Source organism: Macaca mulatta, chromosome 14 (assembly GCF_049350105.2).
Source record: "Macaca mulatta isolate MMU2019108-1 chromosome 14, T2T-MMU8v2.0, whole genome shotgun sequence".
Taxonomy (NCBI): domain Eukaryota; kingdom Metazoa; phylum Chordata; class Mammalia; order Primates; family Cercopithecidae; genus Macaca; species Macaca mulatta.
The window spans coordinates 127,560,337-127,585,518 of record NC_133419.1 but is presented as its reverse complement, the minus strand read 5'-3'; positions in this window follow the sequence as shown (position 1 = coordinate 127,585,518).

Below are 25,182 nucleotides of genomic sequence, written 5' to 3'. Positions count from 1 at the left end.
AGTATCTCTTATCTGAAATGTTGGGACCAGGAGTGTTTCAGATTAAGAATATTTTCAAATTTTAGAAGATTTGCATATACATAACGAGATGTCTTGGGGATGGGAACAAAGCCCGAGAACAAAATTCATTGATGCTTCATATATACCTTATACATAGGACTGCACGTAATTTCATACAATATTTTTAATACTTTTGTGCATGAAACAAAGTTTGTGCGTATGGAATCATCAGAAAGGAAAGGTGTCACTATCTCAGCCACCCATGTGGACAATCTCTGGCTGTTTGGCATCACTGTGATTTCTTACTTTGAATTTATATGCTCCTGATAAGCAATCCTTTTCTTATACTTATTCACACATAAGTACTTAACAGTAAAAAAAAAAAAACAAAAAAGACATATCGTGAATACAGTGAAAAAAATAATGTGTTCAAGGTGACAGAACAACACGGCAGCATCGCCAGGTATCTGTGTTGGCTTTAACAGCAGCAACAAATGGCAGCAGGCTTTGGTCTCCACGTTGGTGCTCTAAAAAGTTCTACATTTGGGGGCCTTTCAGGTTTCAGATATTCAGATTAGAGATGCTCAACATGTTTTGTGTTGTCAAATATATCGAACTGAATTCCTCCCATTCTTATGCTCTGGAACCTCTCTAACTGTTTATTTCAACAATAGCCATATTTTCTACCTCTCAAAATTGCCAGTATTGAATAAAACATGTGACATCCTATAATGAAATACCTTGTATGCAGCTCTTAAAAATTGCCTTGTTAATGAGTTTGAATAGTCTAACAAAACCCTTCTGCTATATTATTGTTTTAAAAGCATGATACAAAACGGTCTCTTTGGCAGGAGTCCAATTATTTGTGCTGTGTATGTATTTAGTATCCAAAATATGAAAACTTCAAAATATAATTATTTTAAAATTTTGATATCCATCATTGCATTGAAAGGTTATGATTGATTTTAATATTTTTGTCTTTTAAGAGTTTTTGACTGGACGTGGTAGCTCATGTCTGTAATCCCAACTCTTTGGGAGGCCAAGGCAGGAGGATTGATTGAAGCCAGGAGTTTAAGATCAGTATAGGCAATATAGTGAGTTTAAAAATTAGTCAGATGTGGTAGCATGTGCTTGTGGTCCTAACTACTCAGGAGGCTAGGGACAGAGGATTGCTTGAGCACAGGAGTTCAAGGCTGCAGTGAGCTATGATTGTGTCACTGCACTCCAGCCTGGGCAACAGAGCAAGAAGACCCTGTCTCAGAAATTAAAAAAAAGAGTTTTCAATAATGATTAAGTAACATTTCGTAATTAAAAAAAAACAAAAACACAAAATGCAGTTTTAAACAAAGATTACAAGTGCTAGGAACGACTATATGTGCACTTTCTCATTCCTTTCTTACCAAGAGAACTGCCTTCTCAGATGATGAGTAAATGCAGGGACAGAAAACCTGTAAGAGACCAATAAGCATGTGAGTTATTTTATTTCTAGGAGATCATGCCTAATTCCTAATGCCTTCATTTTCCCAAATACTGACAACTTCATCTCTTTGTGCAGAAAAACCGGGATTTCATGTTGCTGAGCATAAAGACGAGGCCCCGTTCAGTAGAAGACAGAGGAAGAAGGAGGTGTCCACATTCATAATTCACATGAACTTTCTCATGTCTTCTCTCAATCATTTGACAGCTAAGGTCAATAGATAATTTATTTCTACTTGTCCTTGAAGGAGACATGCTCAGTGACCATTGAGGGAAGTTTAGCAGATGTTTTAACAGTGTGGGGTTGGCAGAGCCAACATATCAAGGCCTTGTGCAAAGTAAGTGTAACCTGGGTAGAATATGGCACCTGATGGTGGACAAGGAGGAGACAAGGTTTACGAAAAACAATGCCTTTCTGTGCAACAGCTGTACTTTGATGGGCTCATTGCTCTTTTAAAAGATATAACTTCTATCCAAACACTGGCTGGTTCATACCAAGCTCCCAATCTTCCCAGAGAGAATGGGAAAAGCCCCCTCAGACTTTTTCATATTTTTAAGTACTTACAGGTGTCAGTCCTCGCAATTCAACCATACTGGCCCCACTATTTGCGTATCTGGGACCACTTCTGTACTAGGTGAAGTATACTGAGAGTTCCTGCTCCAACATAAGTGCACAAAAATATTTTTCTAAAAAGAAAAGTTACGTATTTTAAACCTTCCAGACACTGTGGGCTGAATCAGAAGAAACTGCAATGTAAATTGATGGTCACAAAGTAGGTTTCCTATGAAGCTGTGACTTAAAATGTAATTCACTTACTTTATGGTAAGCTAGCTATGGGTAAAGTTAAGTGAATGCTCTGAGGATAAAAAGAAATTTCTCAAACTCCGTAATTTATCCTGTTCCCCAGAGACAGGATCTGTGCAGAGAAAAGCTCATTCTTAGACCTACCTTTTCTGGAACTCTATCCCCAGTAGATATTTTTTAAAGCCTCTGAATGAAAATATGCTTATTTTCTAAGAAATCATTTTAGCCCCAGACTCCTGTTTCTTAACCAGAAGAATGGCTTCAAACAAGAGAGTATAATCTCAGGTAATATACTCTGGTGAATATGGGATTTACCAAGTTTTAATTTTCTGGAAGACCTTTGGAAAGTGAACGCTGGTTTATAGTATGAACCTAGAAATTATCCCAGGTCTTCTTTACATCCAGGGCACATTTATTTTGGCATGACTGCATGTTAGGTATATTCTGCTGGGCACCCCACCTCACCTGCTCTTCTTTCTTTGACACCAAATTAATATAAGGAAAGTCGAAGAAAAGTCCTATGACAGAATCCCAGCCCCGCTGACAATAAAAGGTTCCGTGAACATTTTCCCTAAGGCCATCTAATATGTAATATGTATCTACCAATCCCGGTGTGTTATTTTTACTTAAAACTTTCACCCAGGCTCACTCAGCTCTCACTAATACCTGAGCCATTTATCTTAGCTTGGAATCGAAAAAGAATTTTTTAAGCTTGTAAGCTTTCAAATTTTGGTTGAATACTGCTCCTTGGACATGTCTCACCTTTCAAAATAAATCTTTCTTTTTGGTATTGGGTCACTAGGTGCTTTATACCTTCCTACAGTGCCATTTATCTTAACCAGTGTGTTTTCTCATTGGCTGTAAATACACATATGTTGTCTTATTTTGTTCACTTGCAGTTGAGGGCAAAAATGAACTCTGACAGTATAACTTGGTTATTCCTCTTCTGCCATAGTCACAGGAAGAAAAAATAACGCCTAGAATGTCAAAACCCAGAGAACGCCTGAAGTGTAAAACTCTTTGTAACTAGATTTTACAACATGAACCACTTTGGGAAGCTTCCAGAGTAGCAGGCACAATGGTAAATCGACAGTGTCATCACCAAATGGCCTGGAGATGCAGAGAACCATTGGACTCATTAATTATTGATGACAATCAGAGTCAATTTGACTTCATTATGGGCCGAGAAGAGGAAATTATTGAGGAACTTGTTCTTAATGGACCTGAGTACAATGGGGGATGTTATGGGGGTGGGGGATTCTATCTCCTCACCTCCTTTCCTCCATCTCTTTGACGGCAACATGGTGACCAGAACTAGATGAAATATCTAAATAATTTAGGCAAAAGTCAATTGGTGGGAGGCCCTGAGTTTCCAAAAACCTAATATCTGTCTCTGTGGCTTACAGCTCATTAAATAATTATACTGTTCTCGCTTGCAAGGGAGGAGATTGTTAAAACAAAAACTGGGTTTCTTCACAAATGTTTGCCTCTGATTTTATGCCCTCTCTCCAGGAGATAATGCAAGCCACCTATCTGAAGATGAGAATGAGACTTAAGACTCGCCATTCAAGCGTGGGGATGGAGCAAGCTGCAGGGAAACATTGAGGCTCTCTGTCAGTTACTCAGCTTCCTGGGCCTTTCACCCAATCCTTGCGTGCAGCCTCTATCTATCAGAGCACAGACATTAGAAAAGAAATGAAGCTGAGTACCATATCTGATTGGAACTGCAGGGGGCTTTCAAGAGACAGGATGCAATTACTTAACTTGGACTGCAGCCAGAGCCTCCACTCCTGTGATCACTCTGATTCCTTTGTATTTCTCCAGCACCTTCTCTAGCACAGTTCATTGCCATCTTCCTATTGGAGCTTAAGAAAAGCTTCTGCTTTCCTACCAGTTTTCCTTTTAAGCAATTTCTTCTAACTGAATAGCACCGAGCTTGTGATATTCCCAGTGTTGCACAAGTCATTTGGGGAATTACAAGCAAAATATAAGGCGTGATCTATGTGATCAAGAAACTTGGTCTGTTTGAGAGCAATGGAAAGCATAAACAAGTACAAAACTAAGGGGCTACAAGCTAATGATATTGCTATGCCCAGATAAGAAAGGGAAGCATACACTCTCTTCTTGGCTATAGGGGTCATAGAAATTGATTTTCTTTTGGTCATAGCAATACATTGAAAAATTCATTGGGATAGTGCAGGCATGGTTTGATTATCTGTACTCTCCCAATTAATTTCTCAGTGTGTAGAATTGTTCTATCTAAACCTACTTCTTAAAAAAAAAATTTCCTAGGATCACTCTTTGGCCAGTGGCTTGGTCAATGTGATATGCCATACAGCAGATCTTCACTCAAAATGAATACGTTTTGACCTTCTAAATAATATGTATTCAACTTGGTCCTGAGCATGGTGGCATTTCACTCTTAGAGCCTGATGTCTACTCAAGTTCCTCTCTCCTTAGGAACTGTAATCAATTAAATCGCAAAAATCTCTTCTGCTCATTTTTTAAGTGGCCTGTGCAGTTCACTTACATTTATTCTTTGAAGTCATTAGTTCCGATTGTTAAATGAACATAAAGTTAATTGAACATTATTGTTAAATCTAATAGAAAGCAAATAAAATGATCAAGAAATGGCAGTACTCATTACTGCCCACTGTACAGCTAGTATGGTCCTTCCCAATATCTACACTAGAAAGATCATGCTCCTTTGGACACTCTTCTTTTGAGATAGGGTCTCACTATGTTGTCCAGACTGGAGTGCAGTGACTATTCACACATGCAATCATTGCACAGTACAGTTTTGAGCTTCTTGGCTCAAGGGATCCTCCCACCTCAGCCTCCTGAGTAGCTGGAACTACAGGTACATGCTATCATGCCCATAAAGGTCATGCTCCTTTGAAGAGTATGGTAGGATGACCACCATCTTTAAAAAACATAATAGAGTACCTACATCACTATTCAAAGTTCTTGCATAGGCATTATTGTATTTGAATCTCACAGACACTCTGAGGCAAGTGTGGCGTGTTTTATTATCCCCACATTCATGGCAAAGAAACTTAGGTTTAGCAAGGTTATGTGACTTGTCCAAAGTCACACCTTTAATATCACAGTCAGCTATATTGACTCCTGATCCACTGCTCTCTCTGCTACAATCTCTCATGACATTCCTAGATACTGGGTGTCCAGAACTGAGAAATTAAGTGACACAGTTTGTATCCCATAAGCTAGCCTTCCACAGCCTCATGAATGCCACCAGAAGACAGAAAACCCCTGGTTCAAAGATGAAAGTGTATTATCCACAGCAATAGCCATGGCTAGAATAACATCATTTTGTCTTCAGCTCCCATAACCCCAGTTCCCTAAGGATGACTCCTGAACATACAATAACTTATATTACAAAACAATAACTCTCATTATAGGGAACCCAAGCCTTCTATACGGGGCATTGAGCATGCTTGCTCTTTGCTCTGAAGATAGACATTACCTCTATTACACTGGACAGGAAGAACCTACCTTTCCTTCCAGAGAGATGTTTGTTCTACAAACATCATTTTGAAAGAACAAAGGCAGTCAATATCTCTGTTTGCAAAATGTGCTAACAGAAAGACTGATGGAGAATTGTCTCACAATACTAAGTGGAGCATGAATTATGGTTTGCTGATTTGCTCAAGTTTAAGTAGCCTATTCTATGGGACAATAACTAGTAAGTGGTTGGCTTGGGATTTAAACTTAGGCCTTTTCACTCTACATTTCATATTCTACTATTCTATGCTGCCTTTCCAAGACTGAGGCGATATCTGGAAACAATGAATATTGCTTCATTTATTAAATCATACCCTCTAGTCAACTACATCTCCTTCAGTCCTGGTGTAATGGAAACAACATTAACTTCCTATACATGGATGTTACTCCCCATAAGTAATGAGAAAAGATAAAGAGAGTGGATCAGGACAACAGATGGGCTTTTTTTTTTTTTTTTTTTTGTGACAAAGTCTCACTCTGTCACGCAGTGTGATCTTAGCTCACTGCAACCTCCGCCACCCGGGTTCAAGTGATTCTCCTGCCTCAGCCTCCCAAGTAGCTGGGACTACAGGTGAGTGCCACCATGCCCAGCTAATTTTCGTACTTTTAATAGAGACGGGGTTCCACCATGTTGGCCAGGAAGGTCTCGATCTCTTGAGCTCATGACCAGCCCGCCTTGGCCTCCCAAAGTGTTAGGATTACAGGCGTGAGTCACTGTGCCCAGCCACAGATGGACTTTTGATCTGCTGAGCTACTTGTCAGTAATGTGAGTCCAAGTTTTAGAGCCAAATAAAATTAGATTGCACTGAATAAAAGAGTAAGCACACACTATATTAAGGGCGGGGGGACCAAGACGGGTGGGGGAACACCTGGGGCCTAGGGACTGAACGAAGTAAAGCCAGATACTTACAAGAACAGATTTACCTAATGGAATATTTGTTTTTATCTTGTACCCTAATGCTTTTGTAGGAGTGGATTCTTTAGGAGAGGAACTGGCAGAAGTGCTAAATTTCATTTCTGGGTCTCTATGGTTTAGAGATAGTGGCAAAGCAGTTTAGAGGAAAAAAGAGTCAAAAGATCATACCTCTCCAGAAACTCATCCAAGTCTCAGGAAGGCTTGGGATGTTGCCCAAGATGCTTTGTGCTGCCAAAAGTCAACTTGTATGGCCTGTATCAATGGGGCCTCTTCCTCTTTAGCTTCTAATTGGGTTCAGCCAATGGGAAGAACTGACAAAAGGTCCACAGGGCAGGAGGAGACTGCAACAAGAATATTTCCTCTTTCCCCAGCTCCCTCTACGAATTGACTTACTCCATTTACCTAAGTTCACCATTCTTTTTTTTTTTTTTTTCTTTTTTGAGACAGGGTCTTGCTCTGATGCCCAGCCTGGAGTGCAGTGGTGTGAACAAAGCTCTCTACAGCCTCGACCTCCTGGGCTCAAGCAATCCTCCCACCTCAGCCTCCTGAGTAGCTGGGACTACAAGTAGGTGCCACCATGTCTGGATAATTTTTTTAAAAAATTATTGTAGAGACAGGGTCTCACCATAGGTTGCCCAGGCTGGTCTTGAACTCCTGGGCTCAAAGGATCCTTTCGCCTCAGCCTCCCAAAGTGCTAGGATTACAGGGTTGAGCCACCGTGCCCAGCCTACTCAGGCAGGCTTCCTCGGTCACTACTCTCTGGCTTCATACCTTGACCTCAAGGGAAACCTTTGAGGGTATTCTGGATCAGAGTAGCACGGAGTAAAGTTCCAGCTCTTGAGTTGTCAACTGGGCTTCACTGCTTGTTAGCGGTGTGACCTTGGGTGACTAATGAATTTCTCTGTGCCTTGACTTTTTCTTACGTAATATTGCACTAATAATAGTACTTATAGTAGAGGGATGTGTGAAAATTAAATTAGAAAGCCCTTCCCATAGCGCCTGACATGTAATAAGGAGTCAAGAAGCATTCGTTAATTTTTATCGTTGCCATTATTGTTATTGTAATTGTTATTTTTCATCATCAGTAGTGTAGATAAAGAAGAAAGTTTTGTTCTCAAAGGCCCATTAACTTCTAAAACTGAAAGACCTAGCTAGGGATCCAGTAAATGTCAGTGAACATATGGCCCTTCTAGACTAGAAGATGTGTAGGAACTATCATATTCAGAGTAGCATACTCAGAGTATAGGTTGCAAGTGTTTCAACTGGAATGTCAAATATTAATAGTCCATGTTTGAATATGTTCACTCAGTTCTAGAAAAGATGTCATCTCCATATCAAGGGATTAATATCATTGTGTGAATGTTTCCTCTAAGCTGAGATTTCTTTCACATTATAGGATTCTCTATTATTAATCATTTTCTTTAATATCTTAATAATGTGATAAGAAAATCAAATTAGGCTGCTAGAAGTTTCCCATCAAACTGTATTAACTTTGCCTAGCAAAGAGTTCAGTTTTCCTCCTAATGAGAATGCTAACAGCCAGCTGAGTTGACACACTGCATGCATCAGACAAGCTTCAAGCGCCTCTTTTTGGAGCATGTATCAGAGTCATCTAGGACTATTTTCCTTTTATTTCCCTTTGCAATCAATTAGTTTCCAATGCTTGTCAATTCTGCGTTTAATTACCTATTATCTGTTCTCTATAATTTCACATAGGCTCCCACCAATTCTTATCTAGACTACTATCATGGGCTACAACAATGGCCCCTATCTGGTTTGTTAATACTGTAATCCATCCTCCATGATTTTGTCATATTAATCTCCCAAGGGCACATCTCACTTTATGTCATTTCAAAAGTCGTCTATGCCCATTAGCTACCAAAAGCAGGAGTAGGGGATACAAGTTCTTGGCATTGTTCTGAGTGCTGGGTCCCAAATGGCTTTTCCAACCTTATCTTCCACTACTCTCTTCATCAACTTTCTTTGCTAGTCAAACGAGATTTTTTGGCTCTGATGAATATTTTCCCTTTGCATATTTGTGCAATATTTTCCAACTGCACTCTCTACCTTCTCCGCCCTGTTGCACCAGGAAGCTGACCTGTGGAGGCTTTCTTGCTCTCTGGCTTCTAGCTGGGTTTGGTCATTTGAAAACACAAATAAGAGATCAGACAGTGGGAGGAAAGTTAATATAGGATTTTATATGTTCCTCTACTAAAAGCCACAGGTGCTGTCAGGATGTCCTTCCTGTAAGCTCTCTCTGTATTCTCTCTAATCGTGTTCCAGTAACTAATCCCTCTCCTTGCCCTTCAGGCAACACCTGGAATTCTAGACCATCCCTTGTCAGGTTTCCTAAAGCCTGACCACCCTTTTTGTAGACAATTCCTTTATTAAACTATCTTTAGCTACACAGTTTGAGTAATTTGTACTCATCTAGTCCCTGCTGGGACTCTGGTTGATATGGTAACAGGTACCAGCAGTGGCTCCAAGAAACCAACCCTCAACTGTGATTCAGGGGATGGATTTGAGGAGCACAGGCTAATCTTGCAAAAGGGAAACAGAAACTGATTATCTGACTTTCAGTGGCATTAGGATAACTCAGACTAATACCTGTGGTGGCATAAAACAGGCAGCAGTCAAGGAGCTGTGGGGCTGTAATGACAATAGTGATTCTGAAGCTGTGGGATTGGACGGCACTGCCTCCGACAGCCATAGAGTCTACAGGGAGAAGGACACATTGAAGGCCTTCCACTTCCAGCTTAGTACCTGGGTGAAAAACCAAAAAGGCTTCATGACACCTTTGAACACACTTTTCGTCCCTGTAGTTGCTGGGTAGATATGGCTGAGCAAAGTCACAGTGGCAATTAAACATCAAAACTTGCCAGGTGTCTTCTGTCAAGGTAAAGACATTGGTGGAAAGGAGTGGAATCCCCTGGCATGAGATGGGGACATTTGGCAGATAAATCAGAAGAGCCTGGGAACTCTGAATCTACAAATCCCTCTGAACCTCTCATTTCCACCCTTATCTGGTAGGACCTGCCTTCCCCTGCATAAAATATTTTAGTAACTTAAATGAGGCAATTACTTCACAAGGCAACACTAATTTTCCTGAGGAATCTTTCTCTCCAAGCTCCACCACCCACGTTGCCTCCAGGACCACAGCAGGATTTAGATTCCAGACAGAGAAGTATGAGGCCTGACCCTGGAAGGCTTAGCCCATACACAGGGGGCGTTGAGGACATCACCTGTTTGTATTGCAGAGTATATAAAGAATGCATGAGGCTGGCTTGGTGGCTCACACCTGTAATCGCAGCACTTTAGGAGGCCAAGGTGAGAGGATCACTTGAGCCCAGGAATTTAAACCAGGCTGGGCAACATAGGGATACGCTGTCTCTATAAAAAATTAGAAAATTAGCCTGAGGTAGTGGCACTTGCCTGTGGTACAGGCTACATGAGAGACTGAAGACGGAGGATCACTTGAGCCCAGGAGATGGAGACTGCAGTGAGCCGTGTTCACACCACTGCACTCCAGTCTGAACAACAGAGAAAGACCCTGTATAAAAGAAAGAAAGAAAGTGAGAGAGAGAGAGAAAGAAAGAAAGAAAGAAAGAAAGAAAGAAAGAAAGAAAGAAAGAAAGAAAGAAAGAAAGAAAGAAAGAAGGGAGGGAGGGAGGGAGGGAGGGAGGGAGGGAAGGAGGGAAGGAGGGAAGGAAGGAAGGAAGGAAGGAAGGAAGGAAGGAAGGAAGGAAGGAAGGAAGGAAGGAAGGAAGGAAGAAAGAAAGAAGGAAAGAAAGAAAGAAAGAAAGAAAGAAAGAAAGAAAGAAAGAAAGAAAGAAAGAAAGAAAGAAAGAGAAAGAAAGAGAGAGAGAGAGAGAGAGAGGGAGGGAGGGAGGGAGGGAGGGAGGGAGGAAGAAAGAAAAGAAAAGAAAACGACTTGTGAAAGCAGATTCTAGGTCAGAGTTGCCATTGGTAATTTCATCCATCTATAGAAAGTCACAGTGCCTGTGAGGCAGCCTTCTTGCTACAGCTTCTCTCTGAGTTTCAGTGAGGGCCTCCTTCCCATGCCCCTCAGGCTCAGGGGTGCTGACTCCACACTGCTACTCACCCCAAGGTACTGGCTGGCTATTCCTTGTTGACTTTTCTTTACCCTGGCTATCCCTTGCTGGCTTCTCTTAACCCTGACCACAACCCCACAACTTTGAGCTCTCCTTAATTATCCTGGCTGTGAGTGTTAATTCCTGCCAGGACCCTGACTGATATACTTTCTAGTTTCATGGTTTCTTGCCATGGTGCTTTCTCTTTGTGCTATTCTGTATAACAGGAGGAAACCTGTTTTTTTTCCTTTTACATTCACACTCAACATAGAGTATTTCACCTCTGGTCACCAAAACATGTGTGGGATTTGGTGATCAATTCTGTGGACACTAATGGTTGTCCTCTAATTCAATTTTGATTCTGACACTGTGTACCTGGACTTAAAGTCAGACCCCAAAGACTGAAGACTCAGTTGCCCAAGACGGCCTCCCACTTTAGATACCAATCACAAGTTGTAAGTAGGTTGTTATGGTTTTGTTTGTTTGTTTGTTTGTTTGTTTGTTTTTTTGAGACAGGGTCTTGCTATGTTATCCAGGTTAGTGTCAAACTCCGAGACTCGAGTGATCCGCCCACCTCAGCCCCAAATAGCTGAGACTGCAGTCACATGGCCATGTCCAGCTTGTCACCTACACTTCTGACCAACCAGCTATTGAATCAGGGTTCCCACGACCCCCTTCTTGGGTTTTGATTAAGTCTCTGGGACAGCTCACTGAACTCAGGGAAACATGTTTACTGGTTTGTTATAAAGATATTACAAAGGATATAGATGAACAGCCAGATAAAGAGGAACACAGGGCAGTGTGTGGGGAAAGGGGCACAAAGCTTCCACACCTTCTCTGGGGGCACCACCCTCCAGAAACCTCCACATGACAACTACACAGAAGTTCTTGAATCTTGTCCTTTTGGGTTTTTATGGAGACATCATTGAATTAGCCATAATCAATTATATCATTGGTCATTGGTGGTTAAGTCCATTTCCAGTTCCTCTCCCGTTTTTGGATGTCTGGGGCCAAGGTAGGACTAAAATTTCCAACCCTCTAATCAATCTCCCTGGCAACCGCCACCCTGCAGCTCTCCAGGAGCCCACCACAAGTCTCATTAGAATGAAATTTTAGATCTCATTAGAACAAAAGATGCTTCCTATCACCCAGGAAATTCTAAGCGATTTAGAAGCTCTGTGTCAGATGTTCCTATTACTCAGGAAATTACAAAGTCTTAGGAGCTCTGTGTCAGAAACCAGAGTCAAAGACCAAATATTAGAACAAAAGACACTTCTAGTGCCTCTATCTGCAAGGGTTTTCAGGAGCTCTACGTCAGGAACTGGGAGCAGAGACACATATATATTTCTTATTATTTCACACACTCCCTCTGCTCAGAATCTCTCCCTGCTTGTCCTTCATTAAAAGCTCAAAAGTCAGCTTTTAAATGAAGCTTCTCTAGCCCTGAAGGTGGTAGTGATTTATCCCTCCCCAAAGTCATATTGCCCTTCCTATATACACCTTATATATTCTTAGCAATTTCTTCTTTGCCTAATGGCTAGTTCTAAACATGGTGTATTTCCTTTCTCCATCTATAAGCATCCTGAGGGCAGTATTCCTGTTTAATTCTTATTTTTATTCTTATTTTATTCTTAATGTTTAATAAATAGTAATAACAACTTTGTTTTTTCTTATGTTTCAGGTTCTATGCTCCTTGCATGTATTAACTTGTTCAATCGTCCAACAAACTTTAGAAGTCACTACTATTATAAAATCTATTTTACAGAGGAGAAATTAAGGCCTGAGTGACTTGCTCAAGGTCACATAGCTAATAAATGGCAGAACAGGCTTCAAGTCCAGCATTTTGGCTGTAAAGCACATGCACTTAACTGCAGTAATATACAGCCCTTGTTATATGAGTGGAAACAAAAGGAAGGATATTCTGACACATGCTGCGACATGGATGTACCTTGAAGACATTATGCTGGAGAAATAAGCCAGTCACCAAAGGACAAATCCTATATGATTCCATTTAGATGAGGTCAAATTCATGGAGGCAGAAAGTAGGATGGCGGCTGTCATGGGAGTAGGGGATGGGGAATTAGTGTTTAATGGGTACAGAGTTTCAGTTTGGGAAGATGGAAAAGTTCTGGAGATCAATGGTGATGATGGTGACATAACACTGTGAATGTACTTAATGCCACAAAACTGTACACTTAAAAATAGTGTTATGTCATATGTAGTTCACCATAATAAAAAAAAACTAAATGCAAATGAGTGGAAAGAATGAATAAAGCAACAGACAAATTACATAACTAACGTTGACAGTAGATTTTCGAGTCAATAGTTACAAAAAACCTGACAAGGTGAGGCAAAAGCATCTCTTGCCTCCAGTTTCATTGTTTCATCGGATAATCCAGGTAACGCCGCTGCTGTGGCCGTGGCTTAGGTTGTGATGTGGAGGCACTGATCTTCCTCATTTGAGGCCACCACATAGCCTGAAGGAGAAACCCAATCACCTACTCCCAGCCAGTGATGTAAATGGTCAATTGTCCCAAACTGTAAAAGAATGAATCCAATTATATCCGCTTTTTCTCAAAGAATGATGTTATTACTAGGACCATGGAGAATGAGGGTAGAATTTTATGACTTTCAATCAGTGGACTCCCTTGAGTAAGAGAAAGGCCCCTAAATCCAAATATGGAAGAGTCAGGATGCTTCTTGCTCCCCCTTCTCTCCTATCATCTACCAGCTCTCCCTGGAGATCATCCTGTTCAGTGTTAAATACTCCCTATCCGCCAGTGATTCTCAAATCCCCATCTTCCAGCCCGACCCCTCCCTCCAAGTCCACATGTACGTTTCAACTTCCTACCTAATATCTCCACGTGGATGTCTAAGAACCACGTTAAACACAAACCGCCCAAACAGAACTCAATTCGGTCCCTGGTATCCTTCCCCTTACAGAAATCTGCTATTCATCCCAGTCCTCCCCATCAAAATAAATGGCACTGCCTTCCAATGAATTCTTCAAGCCTTAAGATTGCAAATTATCTTTTAATCACCGAATCCACCACCCATATTGTTACATGCAAGTTCTGGCTACTCCTAAATCTTATCTGAAACCATGCTGCCTTCACCCTATCTGACCTGTGCTCATGGCTCCCCTGAACTACTGTGGTAACTCCAGACTGGTCTTCTTGGTTCCACTCTTGCCTCCTGTAGTCCATTCTCTGCACTTAGAAGCCAGAGATAAAGTTTTAATTCTAAAGAATATGACGGCTCTCTCTTGCCTAAAATCCTGCAATGGTCTCCCTTTGAATTTAGGTATAATTCAAATTCCAAATGCTGCCTAACAAAACTCTGTGTGATTTGGACCTCACCTGCCTCTCACATTTCACCTCTTACTGTTAATACTTGTCCCTTTGCCCTTACACTGCAGTCTTGCTGGCCTTTTGACTTTCTTCAAGCATGGCAATCTCATTCTTGCTCTAGGACCTTTACACTCTTTCCTCTGTCCATATCACAGTGCCCCCTCATTATTCTACCCTGCCTTCTTTATATTATCTAGACGTTAGCTCAAATACCCTTCTTCAAAGAGCCCTTCTTGGCCACCAAATCTAAAGTGATCACCTACTTACTTATTAATTTTAATTAATTTCATTGTCTCCATAACACTTGTCCCCTTTTCTCTTTCTTCTCCTTCCTTCTTTCCTTCCTTCCTTCCCTCTCTCTCTCTCTCCCTCTCTTACTGTGTCTCCCTCCAATAGAATAGAAGCTCCATTTGAATGGGAACCATCTCTATCTTAACCATATTCCCCACAATATCAAATAGTGTTTAATACATAACAAATACTCAATGTACCTGTGTTGATTGTAGAAGGTATTTTCACTTCTGAAATATAAATTACTTGTTCAAATTTAGTACATAATCACACATTTAAATTTATATTTGAGCTCCTTTGGGCTTTGAGACTGGGAACAAAACAAGTTACACTGTAGTGTAAGAAGTTATTCATAATAGCCAAATATGAAAAAAAAACTAAATATCAACTGGTAAATGGATAAAATGTGCTGTGTCTGTAACATGGAGTATTATTCAGTGATAAAAAAGGAAGGAATACTGATACATGCTACAACACAAATGAACCTCAAAAACGTAATGCTAAATGAAAGGATCTAGACATAAAGGACCACATGCTGCATGATTCCATTTTTACTAATTGTCCAGGATAGATGAATCTATAGAGACAGAAAGTAGATCAGTGGTTGCCTAGGGCTAGAGTGAAAACAGGAATTGACTATAAATGGACATGGAGAATCTTACCAGGGCAATGAAACTGTTCTAAAACTGGATTGTGTTCATGGTTGCACAAATGGGTAAATGTACAAAAAATAATTGGATTATTCACTTAAAGTAGATAAATGTCATGATACACAAATTATTACTCAAAAAAATTTTTTTAAGTTAAAAGCATTACTTGCCACCCTCCCAAAATAAATTTTTTTACAAAAAGTAGAAATCCTTGAAAACCACTCTCAAGTAACACTTGTTTTAAGATATGGCCTCTTTTCTATGCTTAAGTAACTAAGTAAGTAAATATAATTTTTCTTCAGCCAGGAATCTACAGTTTTTTCCATTTCTAGTAACATCATGCTTAGTTCATCAACTTTTCAGCTTTTCCCTTTCGCGGACACTTGGCACCTCTATTGCTGTAACATAAACACAGAGTAAATGAGTTGTAGCTGCAATTTTTAAGGCCCACAGGAAGAGCAAGAGATTCCCAGAAACAGATTTTTGAAGCAATAACATGTAAAAATATCTCTTATTCTAATAACTGGCATTTTCTAATCTTATCTTTACCAAATTAGTAAAGAGCTACATCTTACGACATTCTTACCTTAAATAACAAAGATCAATTTTTTAGTAGGTGCATCTACCGTTAACACGTGACATCACAAGTCCTGTCCATGATCAAACTCCAGATAACAGAATCTTAAGTGCAGCCTCCCCAATGTGAGCAGATGAAGTGAGGATGCAGGAAGCACGTGGGGTCAGGTGATCCTGGAAGCATAGAGGACATCTTTATAGCCTTTGGATAAGCCAGTGGAGTGCAAAGGGCATGTAAGATACAAGAAACAAAAAAGCCTGGAGGCTAGAAATTGCTTCAAAATGCCAAGAAACAAGAATTATCAATGAGAGACAATCCAAGGTTCTCATTGAGTATGACGCTCTTGGTATATTGCCTTCTTGTCTTGTAAGTCATGAGAATAAATATTTCCTTGTGAAAATATTACCCCTGGGCCCAATGTTCATTTATACAATGAATATACACTGTGAGCCTACCATATATATTATAGAAAGCTCAATGGTGAACTGTAGGAGAAACAGTATGGCACATTTGTTGAGTACAATTGAGAGTCGGATTCCTCAAGATCAAGTTAAGGCTGTTCCATTTAATAACTATGAAACCCGAGGCAATTTTCTTACCCTCCATAAGCCTATGTTCTCATTGGCAAAGTAGGGATGGAATATGACCTCTTTCAGAGGAACATGTGGAGAATAAGATAATATGTGTGACATTCTTAGCACAGAGAGTAAGTAAGTACTCTGTAACAGTTACTTTTTATTTCCTAAAATAGTTCATGGAGACTGGAATTATCTTTTTCCTTAAAAGTTGAACACAATTACCAGTGAAACAATCTGGGTATGGAGTTCTCTTTGTGGCATAATAAATTGAATTTCTGTAATAGATAAAGAACTATTATGATTTTCTATTTCATCTTGCATTAGTATTGGCAACTACGTTTTCCAAAATATTTACTTGTTCACCTAAGTTGTTAAGTGACCTTAAGTTTTTCATAATGTCCCCTTATTTTTGTATGTTTGTATGTGTTTATTTACATATACTTTGTATCTATTTATATGTATAGTTATATAGTTATATATTTCCATGTATATTTACATATACATATTTATTTATATACTTATATATATTTACTTATATATATATACACAAACAGTTGACCCTTGAGAAACTCATATTTGAACTGTGTGGGTCTTCTTACACCCTCTTACACTATAGAATGGCTTTTCTTCTGCCTCTGTTACTCCTGAAACAACAAGACCAACCCCTCATCTTCTTCCTTTTCCTCTTCAGCCTACTCAATGTAAAGATGAGGATGAAGACCTTTATGATAATCCACTTCCACTTGATAAATAGTAAATATTGGGTAAAGGATTCCCTATTTAATAAATGGCTAGCCATATTAAATGGAAAACTGGCTAGCCATATGCAGAAAACAGAAACTGGACTCCTTCCTTACACCTTACACAAAAATTAACTCAAGATGGATTAAAGACTTAAATCTTAAACCCAAAACCATAAAAACCCTAGAAGAAAACCTAGGCAATATCATTCAGGACTTAGGTATAGGCAAGGACTTCATGACTAAAACACCAAAAACAATTGCAACAAAAGCCAAAATTGACAAATGGGATCTAATCAAACTAAAGAGCTTCTGCTCAGCAAAAGAAACTATCATTAGAGTGAATAGGCAACCTACAGAATAGAACATTTTTGCAAGCTACCCATTTGACAAAGGTCTAATATCCAGAATACACAAGGATTGGATCACAAAGTTTGGATCACAAAGTGATCCAATCTCATCAAAAAGTTGATGAAGGATATGAGCTGCTCAAAAGATGACTTTTATTTGGCCAAGAAATACAATAAAAAGCTCATCACCACTGCTCATTAGAGAAATGCAAATCAAAACCACAATGAGATACCGTCTCATGCCAGTTAGAATGGCGATTATTAAAAAGCCAGAAAACAACAGATGCTGGTAAGGCTGTGGAGAAATAGGAAAGCTTTTACACTGTTGGTGGGAGTGTAAATTAGTTCAACCATTGTGGAAGACAGTGTGGCGATTCCTCAAGGATCTAGAACCAGAAATACCATTTGACCCAGCAATCCCATTACTGGGTATATACCCAAAGTATTATAAATTATTCTACTATAAAGACACATGCACACATATGTTTACTGCAACACTATTTACAATAGCAAAGACTTGGAACCCATCTAAATGCCCATCAATGATAGACTGGATAAACAAAATTGGCGCATATACCCCATGGAATACTATGCAACCGTTAAAAAAAAAAAAGAGTTCATTTCCTTTGCAGGGACACAGATGAAGCTGGAAACCATCGTTCTCAGCAAAGTAACACAGGAATAGAAAACCAAACACTGCATATTCTCACTCATAAATGGCAGTTGAACAATGAGAACACATGGACACAGGTAGAGAAACATCACACACTGGGGCCTGTTGGGGAGTAGGGTCAAGGGGAGGGAGACCGTTAGGGTAAATACCTAATGCATGTGGAGCTTAAAACCTAGAAGACGGGCTGACAGGTTTAACAAACCACCATGGCACAGGTATACCTATGTAACAAACCTGCATCTTCTGAACATGTATCCCAGAACCTGAAGTAAAATAAAAATATAAAAATTTTAAAAAACAAAATAAATAAATAGTAAATATATTGCATCTTCCATATCATTTTCTTAATAACATTTTTTCTAGCTTACTTTATTGTAAGAATACAGTGTGTAATACATATAACATACAAAATGTGTGTTAATCAACTGTTTCTTTTTGTTTTTGTTTTTCAAGAGCACTCTGTTGCCCCAGCTGGAGTGCAGGGGTGGGAACATAGCTCACTGTAACCTGAACTCTTGGGCTCAAGCAATCCTCCCACCCCAGCCTCTCCAGCAATTAGGACTAAAGCAGGCCACCACATCCAGCTATTTTTCTAGACAGGGTCTCACTACATTGCCCAGGCTAGTCTTCTGTTTATGTTATCAGTAAGGCTTCTGGTCAAAAGTAGACTATTAGTAGCTATGTTCTGGGGGAGTAAAAACTCCCGTTTGGATTTTCAACTGTGCAGGGGGATTGGCAATCCTACTCCTCATGTTGTTTAAGGGTCTATATAAAACTTATAGTCACATCCACTCTTATTGATGATGTTGGTAATTTGTCTTTTTTCTCTTTTCTTCTTCGTAAGTCTAGCTAGAAGTTTATCCATTTCCTCGATTTTCGTCATAGAAAGAACTTTGGGCTTTATTAATTTTCTGTTTGTCAGTTCTCTTTTTCATTGATTTCTGCTATTATCTGTTGTTTCCTTCCTTCTACTTATTTTGGGTTTACTTTGCTCCTCTTTTTTTAACTTAAGGTGCAATATTAGGTCATTAATGTTATACCCTCCTTCTTTTTCTATAGATGCATTTTAATGTCATAAATTACCTTCTAGTTACCGCTTTAGCTGCAAGCAAATTTTAATATATTATATTTTGCTATCATCAAGTTATATTTTCCAATGTCCTCTGTGACTTCTTCTTTGACTATTTGATTATTTAGAAATCTGTTTATTAATTTCCAAATATTTTATATATATCTTATTATTTATTCATAATCTAATTCCCTTGTGATCAGAGAGCATGCTCCATATGATTTCAATACTTTTAAGCTACTGAGGCTTGATTTATGACCCAACATATGGTCTATCTTGGTAACACACCATGGGCACTTAAAAAAAGCTGTATATAGTTGTTAGGTACAGTAGTCTATGAATATTAATTTGATCGCAATGATTTATTGTGTTTTTGAGGTAATTCTATATCTTTAGTCGTTTTTTGTCAAGTAATTCCAGCAATAACTGAGAGAAGGATGCTAAAATTGTGATATAAAATTGTGAACTTTTCTATATCTCCTTTGAATTCTATCAATATTATATTCGTACATATTAAAGCTCTATTATTAGGTGCATAACCCTTTAATATTGTTATGTATTGTGTTATGTATGAATCCACCCTCTTGTCATTATGAAATGTGCTGTTTCATCTCTGGTAATACTCTATCTTTTTTTTTTTTTTGAGACGGAGTCTCGCTCTGTCGCCCAGGCTGGAGTTCAGTGGCACAATCTTGGCTCACTACAAGCTCTGCCTCCCGGGTTCACACCATTCTCCTGCCTCAACCTCCCGAGTAGCTGGGACTACAGGTGCCCACCACCACACCTGGCTAATTTTTTTGTATTTTTAGTAGAGACAGGGTTTCACCATGTTAGCCAGGATGGTCTCCATCTCCTGACCTCGTGATCCACCTGCCTCAGCCTCCCAAAGTGCTGGGATTACAGGCGTGAGCCACCACACCCGGCTGGTAATTCTCTATCTTAAGGTCTTTTTTCATTTGATATTAATGTAGCCACTGTAACTTCCTTATGCCAACTCTTTGTATATCTTTTTCATTCATTTTTCTTCAAATCATTTCTATCTTGACATTTAAATTGTATCTCTGGTAGATAGTATATACTTGTGTCTTACTTTTTAAATTTATTTTTATAATTTCCACCTTTTAATTGGAGTGTTTAAAGTCCACTTATACTTAATGTAAGTTTTAATAAGTTTGATTTAAATCTATCACTTTATTATTATTATTCCTGTTCATACTTCTGTTTCTTGTTTCTCATATTTACCTTTCCAGACTTTTAAAAAATTATTTTCACTTTAGAATTCAATTTTCACTTGTCCATTAGCTCTTTTGGTTATATCTCTTCATTTTATAATAGTTAGTAGAGATTATGATATATATCTTTAATTTTTAGTAGCATAATTAGATTTACTATCAGACCATGTTATATAATATGTAAGAACCCAGTAACTATATGAATCTATTTACAGCTTTTTGGTATTTTGGGCTTTGATTGCCATATGCATTACATACAAATACATTATAAACTCCACAATACAATATTATAATTTTAGCTTAGTTATATGTATTTTTCAAATTTAGATTAAAAATCAAACTTGTGTATTTCCTCCTGTACTTACCATTTCTACACTCTTTGTATCTTCTTGAAAATCCAAATTTATATCTGAGATAGTTTTCTTTCAGCCTGAACAACTTCCTTTAGTATTTCTTGTCACATATATCTGCTCGTGATAAAGTCTCTTAGTTTTTGTTTATCTATAAACAATATTTATTTTGTCTTCATTTTAGAAGGATACTGTTACAATAAGTGCTGGTTGGCAGGTGTTGCCTTCAGCACTTTAAGGAAATTCTGTAGTCAGCTTATATAATGTTTCTCCAAGTATTGTGTCATTTTTCATTGAAAATTATCTTAACCGTTGGTTTTTAACAGTTTGAATTAATGTGCTAGGTGTGATTTTTTTTTGTCTTTGTCCTCCTTAGAGTTTTCAGAGCTTCTTAAATCTGTGAATTTATGTTTTTACCAAACTTGAAAATGTTTTAGTCTTAGTTTATTCAACTAGTATTTCTGCTGTGTTCACTTTTTCCTCTCCTTCTGACATTCCAGTTACATGTATGTTAGAGTTTTGCTATTGCTCCCCAGGTCTCTGGGACTTTTCTTCATTTAAAACTATTTTTACTCTGTGTTTTTGAACTGGATAATTTTTATTGCACTATCTTTAAATATATTCGCACTTTCTTCTTTCTCTTGCCATAGCCAATATGCTGTTAAGCTTATCTGTAGAAATTTTTATTGCAAAATTTTACTTTACTGTGTTTTTTATTCTAAAACTTTCATTTTATTCTTCTTTATAATTCCTCTTTCTTTGCTGAAATTAGTTTTACTCATTCATTTGCTATGAGTTTATTTTCTTTTACATTGCTGAACATAGTCGTAACAACAGCTTTAACTCTTTATCTATTAAATCCAGTATGTGGTCCAGTCCCCATTGATTCCCTTTTCTATTGAATACAGGTTGTCACATTTTCCTTTTTGCCCTATGTCTGTAAGTTTGAATTGTATTCTAAACACTGTGTGCTGTAGATCAGTTATGTTTCCACAAAGAGTTTTAAATTTTTTGTTTTAGTAATCGATTACCTTAACTGGACTCAGACTCAAAGCTCAATCAATTTTTTGGTGGTAGGCAACTGAAAGCTCTGTTCTTTCCTTTATGCCATAGCTGGGGTGCTTAAAGTATGCTCTTTGAATGTACATTTCAGAAGTGACTCAGATATTTGGGCAAAGTTTGTTTTTACACAGAATGTGAGGCTCCCCCTCTCTGGCTTTCTCCTTTCAAGAATCCCCCCTCCTCTTCAATTCTGGCTGCTGCAAATGCTCCGAAATCTGTTCTCTGGTTCTTCAAGATAAGATGATTGAGGTTTTCTATCCAAGTTTATTCCACCTTACCTGGAATATATACTAGGGTCTGAGCCCAAGGAAAAAAATTAAAACAAAACATAAAATTAGAAATGTGATAACAGGTTGAGTAACATTGCAGAAATTTTATTGACAAACCTATAAATTAATTAGTAATATGGGAGAAGTCAAAGATATACACACACTGTTGCTTTTATTTAAAAAGGCTTTCTCCTCCTTCCACACACATAAAAGTCAATTCATCCCGCCAGGCATAGCTCAAGCTTCCTTGCCCACTCCACTATTTCTCATTTCTACAAAACATCAGGCTGGCCCTGCTTTAGATTGCTTTTGCACAGCATATATCTTGCATTATCCAAGTTGATTTCAGTCTCTCTGAAATTAGGCAGCATGCTTTACACATTTTTGTACAGTTACAATGTCTATCACAGCGGAAGTACTCCGTAAACACTTCTTGATGAATTTCTTATTTCACTAATCTTACATCATAGCGTCTCTGATAATAGAGCAAGAGTTCTGAGGCACTGCGAAGCCTCGCCGTGATTTCTATATACTTGCTAAACCTCATCTCAGAAGAAATTGCTACTCCTAACATCAAAGTTTGTTGATCGATTTATAGTATCGGGTTTTGTCCAAGTTGTCCATTTTAAAGGGACAGAAAAAATACGGCACTGAGAAGAGGGAACTATTCTATTTGAGTAGCTAAAGATCTGTAGAAATCTACTGGACTAGTAAATACATCTCTTTAGAATGGCTCTAGCAATACTAGGCCTGTCTCAGATGGGAAGAAGTGAAACAAAAGAAAAGCATTGTCTGTAGCTATAGGGCACTCCCCTTGGCTCTTACCTGTTGATATTGGTGCAAAGAAAATTATATGCAACTCTTAAAGATGTTGATGCACTCGATTGCAAGCATAATGAATGTTAATCTGCAGCTGTTCACACCCAAACGCTTCTTAGTATAAATAACGAAATGCACAATGATAATAAATGGAGACTGTGCATCTCTGGAAAGTTTCCAGAAGGCAGCAAATTGGAACAGCACAAACCCCAAAGCAGTAGTAACAGAAGAAAGCAAAAGCCAAGATGCCTTGGATCCCAGTGCCCTCAAGAGCTCCCAGTGAGGCCAGTGGAGAAGGCAGCTGGAATTCTTTATGGGAAAAGTCCATGACTAGGTTACAGTGTGGTGGAGCCTGTTCTGAGGTTACATACACGTACATACACTTTGTCCCCTCTTGCAAGGAATAGAAAGGAGCTAGTCTTAAGACACTCCTTAAGACACTAGGAAGTCTACGGCATTCAGCAACTTCGTCTCTTCATAATACCTTGGATGGCCCAACTGAAGGCAAAGAATTGTTTAGAAAGCCTGTAAACTAAGGACAGATTAGGGGAAGAGCAGAGGCAACAGTGGGATAAGAATAGGAGTACTGCTGGTGAATTGCCCTCCACAGCACTGCCCTCCACAGCTCCCCTAGCTACACAGGTGGCAATGCAGTTGAGCGTCCCCTCCAGCCTCTCCTGGACTTTGGCTAGTGAGCCCTGTACCCACTGTTTAGGAAATAACACCTGAAGGGAGAACAAGGGAGACCATTCGGGATCCTTCTTACTCTAACCTTACAGAATCCTCCAGGACCCTAGGGTGATTCTTTGTTCAACACAAAGAATCAATTTACTTCCTGGCCTCACTCTCCACTACTTGACAATGAGCTCCATGAGGATATGGGATCCACCTAAGTCATCCTTGTTATCATCGTGTCTAGCAGAACAGAACTTGGCACAGAGCAGGCACACCATACATGCCTCTTACTAGCTTCGTGTCTTGGTTTCCTTACCTATCTTAAGCACGAATAATTAAAATACTTAACTCACAGGATCTTACTGTTATGACGCATGAAGTGAATTTAAACATTTAAAGCATGAAATCAATGATAGGCCATAGTCAAGGTCCAATAAGTGATATTCATTATTATAATAGTTGATATTACTATTATTATTATTATTTTGAGATGGAGTCTCACTCTGCTGGCCAGGATGGAGTGCAGTGGTGTGATCTCGGCTCACTGCAACCTTGGCCTCCTAGGTTCAAGTTATTCCTTCCTCAGCCTCCCAAGTAGTTGGGATTACAGGCAAGCACCACCATGTCTGGCTAATTTTTATATTTTTAGTAGAGATGGGGTTTCACTATGTTGGCCAGGCTGGTCTCAAACTCCTGACCTTAGGTGATCAGCCCGCCTCAGCCAATATTATTAATATTATTACATCGAGTCAGTGCAATTTGTCCTTTATGAAAAAAAAATTGTGATTTTCAAGACACTTAAAAAATCCCTCTTTTTAAACATATTCCCCTTATTGAAATCAAAATTTTATGTAAAGATTAAATATCCTTCAATAAGAAATTTTCTCCTTTAATTATTGATCTTTCTGAATACAAAACCTTTGAGTGGAGAAACACCTTTGGTCTCTAAAATGTTGGTAAGTTTGAGGGGGGTTTTCTAAATTAATTATTTATTTTATTTTGGATTCAGGGAGTGGGTCTGCTCGTTTGTTACATGAGTATGGAACACTGATGGGGAGTGAGCTTCTAGTGTACCTGTTACCCAAATACTGAATAATGTAATGTTTTAGCCCTCACCTCCCTCCCACCCTCTCCTCAGTGTCTATCGTTTCCATCTTTGTGTCCATGTGGCTCCATTGTTCAGCTCCTACTTGTAAGTGAAAACATGCTGTATTTGGTTTTCTATTTTTTAGTTAATTCTCTTAGAATAGTGGCCGCCAGCTTTGTCCACGTTGCTGCTAAGGACATGATTTCATTCTTTTTGAGTTGTTAATATGGCTTTTCCCTAGACAGAATTGAAGCACTGAGAATCTGGGGGGTAGGGTATGAGGGCACTAATATAGAAACTATTAGAGAAAGGTAATGGCAAGAGGGATGCAGACAAACTCCTCTGGGACTCCATTTTTTTTATGTATAAAAATGTGGCTGGATAAGCAGTTTCTAATGTGTTTTCATTTCTAGCAAGTCATAAGCTCATGTAATAAGAATTTGCCTGAGTTTAAAACTTCATCTAAACTCAGACTTACCAGTTTTTAGGATAAAATCCAACTAGAAAAGCCAGTTCTCCTGGTTTTACTTTGAAACTCAGCCTTCTGATTATCTCGGCTTCCACTCCTTTGTCTGTCAAATGGGTTGAGCAGAAAAACTG